Genomic DNA, 4,040 nt, shown 5'->3' with positions numbered 1-4,040 from the left:
CGTTGGCTGTCCTGGTCTCCCTTTGTAGAGTTCAGGCTGGCTTTGAACTCACAGAGCTCCACCTGCCTCTACCTCTGGAGTGCTAGGATTACAGGTGTGTGCCACCATGGGCACATAGTATATTCATAATATTGTTTGGCCACCACCATTATTAATTATTATTAGTCATCTGGTTGTTTTGAGACAAGGTTTCTCTCTGTAGCCCTGGCTGTCCCAGAACCCACTCTGTTAGACCAGGCTGGTCCCTGCCTCCTTAGTGATAGAATTAAGTGTTCATCACTGTGCTGGGCCTCATCATTTTTAGTTAAAAGAAAATTCATTATCGTCACCCCGAAAGGAAACACCACAGCCATTCAAATGACTCCTCGTGGCTTTACCGCTGTGCCTACATATCGGTAGTTCTGCGTGTGTCAGAGAAACAATCGTACAGTGTGCGTCTGGTGTCCTCCCAGCATGATGTTCCGTGTCTCCTTTGTAACAGGCCATGGCACCCAGCACGTAGGCAGCACCACCTGCCAAAATGAGAACAAAGACCTAATTCACTAGAGTCCACAGCTAAGGAAAAGTCTCTAAGTGGGCTAACCTTGCTTTTTGGCTTCTGTAGTTGCCCTCCTCGCTAACCGTTCCTGCTGAGTGAGATGTGTCGACCAAAGACATGGTTTTATGTACAAAAAAAAGCTCAGCCTGAGAAAGGCTCAGAGACCCAGTGTAGTCAGCAGGCAGCTGATAAAGATTTTCTACTGGCTTAAATCTGTGTCCGAGTAGTCTTCTCCGGTGGATGGATGCCTAACATCCTCACGCTGGCATTTCCCCACTCCTCCTTATTATTAGCATTCCATTGTATTTGTGGTGGACAGTTGACTTGTCCCCTCTTATCTGAATAGTGAGCTCTGCTTTCTGTTGATTTGTGAACACAAGAACGAGACTCCTTGATAATTCTGTTCCACTTTTTGCGGGGTAAATAGTTTTTAAAAGCGGCACTGACAGAGTGTCACCCTTTACCATAACATCTGTCCCTTTTTTCTTTCCCCTTTTGGAGAAGACCAGTTCCCCTTGGGGTGAAGTGGAAGAAACCATGTGTCTACTAGCAGGATTCCTTTAGCCAAAGCTTCCAACCAGGCCTCTAGCCTCGCCTTTTCCAGGAGCAGGCACTGAGGCTACCTCCTTGGACCACTACCTCACCTACCTCACCCCACGTCCACCCCAGCCATATGACACTATAAATGACTGTCCTAGTGACCTAACACGGAGCCCTATTAAATTCCAGCACTAGTTAAGCTGAGGGCCTGATACAGAAGGAAGCAGGCAGCGATTATCTACCTCCAGTCTTGGCCCTTGGCCAGTGCCTGCCCGCAGAGGTTCAGCTAGGACAAAGGAAAAACGGGGGTGGGGTGCATCGCCTCCCAGGGATTACTCTCAGCATCCGGCCCTCAGGGTCACTCGCCTGACCCCACGCAGCCAATCAGCAGCTGCAGCTGAAGCCTGTGGGTGCACCTTGGGGTCACAGACCTAGCCTTGGAGAGCTTCCTAGGGATGCTGCCTTAGGCTCGGCAAGGCCAGCCCTGCTCCACCAGTGACCGTGACAGTGGGCTCTGGTCATCAGCTTTCTTGAAAGGGGAGGTCCCTGGCAAAGCAGCGCGCATTTAATTTTCCTCTATGTGGTGCAAATGCTTATGGAGCAGGAGGCAGAGCGCCAGGAGTTAGCAAAAACAGACGGTAGATTGGGTCGTGGTGTAAAGGAGAGCTCGCCAGGAAAGCACAGCTTTAAAAGTGTTCCGGAAATTTCCAAGCCCAGGTTAGCAGGCAGGAAAGGGCATAGAGTGGGCAGTGGGAGGGAAAAATTCAGGCGAGGAGGTGAGAGTTTGGAAGTCTCGATGTTTAAGAACATTACTGTAACGGCAGTGGGTACCACATGGGCTGGAAGGCTAAATTCAGGCTTTGGAAAACTCCGAGAGAGGCACGTCAGTGGAAGAAGGAGGACACATCTGAGAAGTATTTTTGGAGCAGAATAGACATTCATTCATTTGATCGAATGTGTGAAATGGGTGTGGGTGTGGGAGGATGGGCCCATGACAGGGTTTTAGCTTGAGTCAGGGAAGGGCAGCCTCTGCACAACTAAAATTGGAATCTTGAAACAAGCAGGCTTGGACTGGGAACAGGAAGTCAGTATTTAACACGGGAGTGGGAGTTGTAAAAAGTTTGCTGGGATTGAAGGCATTCACCACCACATGTAATCTTCTTAATGTGCTCATAAATTTGGTTTACAAGAATTTCATTGAGATTTTTATTGTTGTTGTTGTTGGTGGTGGTGGTGGTGGTGGTTGTGGTGCACGCCTTTAATCCCAGCATTCAGGAGTCAGAGGCAAGCAGATCTCTGAGTTCAAAGCCATTCTGGTCTACAGAGGGAGTTCCAGGACAGCCATAGTTACACAGAGAAACCCTGTCATAAAAAGCCAAAAGTAAATAAATTAAATTAAATTAAATAAGAAATAAATAAAAAATTTAAAAAGATTTTTTGTGTGTGTCCATGTTTGTCAGAAAAGTCAGTTTATAGTTTTCCTCTTTTGTTTTGTTTTTTGAGACAGGGTTTCTCTATTTGTGTAGCTTTGGCTGTCCTGGACTCATTTTATAGACCAGGTTGGTCTTGAACTCACAGAGGTCTGCCTGTGTCTTCCTCCCAGAGTGCTGGGATTATTGGTGTGTCCCACCACATTTGGCTTTTTCTTAATTTTTTTTAGTGTGTGTCTTCTTACCCAGTTTTCATATCAAGGTGGTGCTGACTTTGTAGGTTGAGCTTGGTAGAATTCCTACCTGCCTTGTACCATATAGAACAGTTTGAGGAGCTTTGGACTCATCTCTTCTTTAAAGATTTGACAGAACTCAGAAAGTAATCCATCTAGTCCTAGGTTTTTACTTCCTGGGAAAGTTTTGGTTACTGTCTCCTTCTTGTTATGAATATTTAAATAGCTTATATCCTTTCTATGTCATTTTTAAGTCATCTACGACTAGGAGTTTAACCATTTCGTAACAGCCCACTAATGTATTTCCATTGATCATAAAACTGAAAATGGTACAACTGCTTTAGAATGTAATATGGAGTAAGCCATGCGTCTTCCATCTCAGCACTTGGGATGCCGAGGAAGGTGGGTTCCTGAGTTGGAGGCCAGCCTGGGCTACAGAATGAGCTAGCCTGGGCTACAGAGTGAGATTAAACAAACAAACAAACAAATAAAAAGAATGTGTTTTGAAGTTAAAAGTTATGTAAGGAACATGTGAAAATAATAAGTGGATGACACGAAGAAAGTGGGCAGAGAAAGGGAAAGAGTCGAGAAACAGTTAACAGGAGAAAGAAAAATAGAGAACAATGCCATAGAAGGGAAGGAAGAGAGCACAAGATTGGGAAAAATAAAGACAAAAAACAAACAGAAAATGCTGGGCTCAGCGGCACACACCTGTAATCCCAGCACTCAGGAGGCAGAGGCAGGCAGATCTTTATGAGTTCAAGGCCAGCCTGCTCTACCAAGTGAGTCCAGGACAGCCAAGGATACACAGAGAAACCCTGCCTTGAAAAACAGAAAACAAACAACCAAAAAAAAAAAACAAAAACAAAAACAAAAACAAAAACAAAAACAAACCCCAAACAGAAAGATGTCTGATATTATAAAAATGTTTTGTTCCTCAAAGAGTTAATTCATTTTAACGTTACGCGTATGAGAGTTTTGCCTGCATGTCTGTGTGCCATGTGTGTTCCTGGTGCCCACAGAGGCCAGAAGAGAAGGTCACATCCCCAGGAACTGGAGTTACAGATGGTTGTGAGCTGCTATGTGGGTGCTGGGAATCAAATTTCAATCCTCTGAAAAGAAACAAGTGCTCTTAACAGCTGAGCTATCTCCTCAGCCCCTTATGGGGAGGTTTGAAGTAGATGGGGGAGGGGCAGAATGAGACTTAAAGAAACCCTCTCTTGAAAAACAAGCCCCCCTCCTCAAAATAAGGTAAGTAAAAATATTGTAAATCAGGAAAAAAAAGGAAGAAACTTGGGC

The sequence above is a fragment of the Acomys minous genome, assembly GCF_964271855.1.
Source record: "Acomys minous genome assembly, chromosome: 2".
NCBI lineage: Eukaryota > Metazoa > Chordata > Mammalia > Rodentia > Muridae > Acomys > Acomys minous.
The sequence above is the reverse complement of the archived record's forward strand: the minus strand, read 5'-3'. Positions refer to the sequence as shown.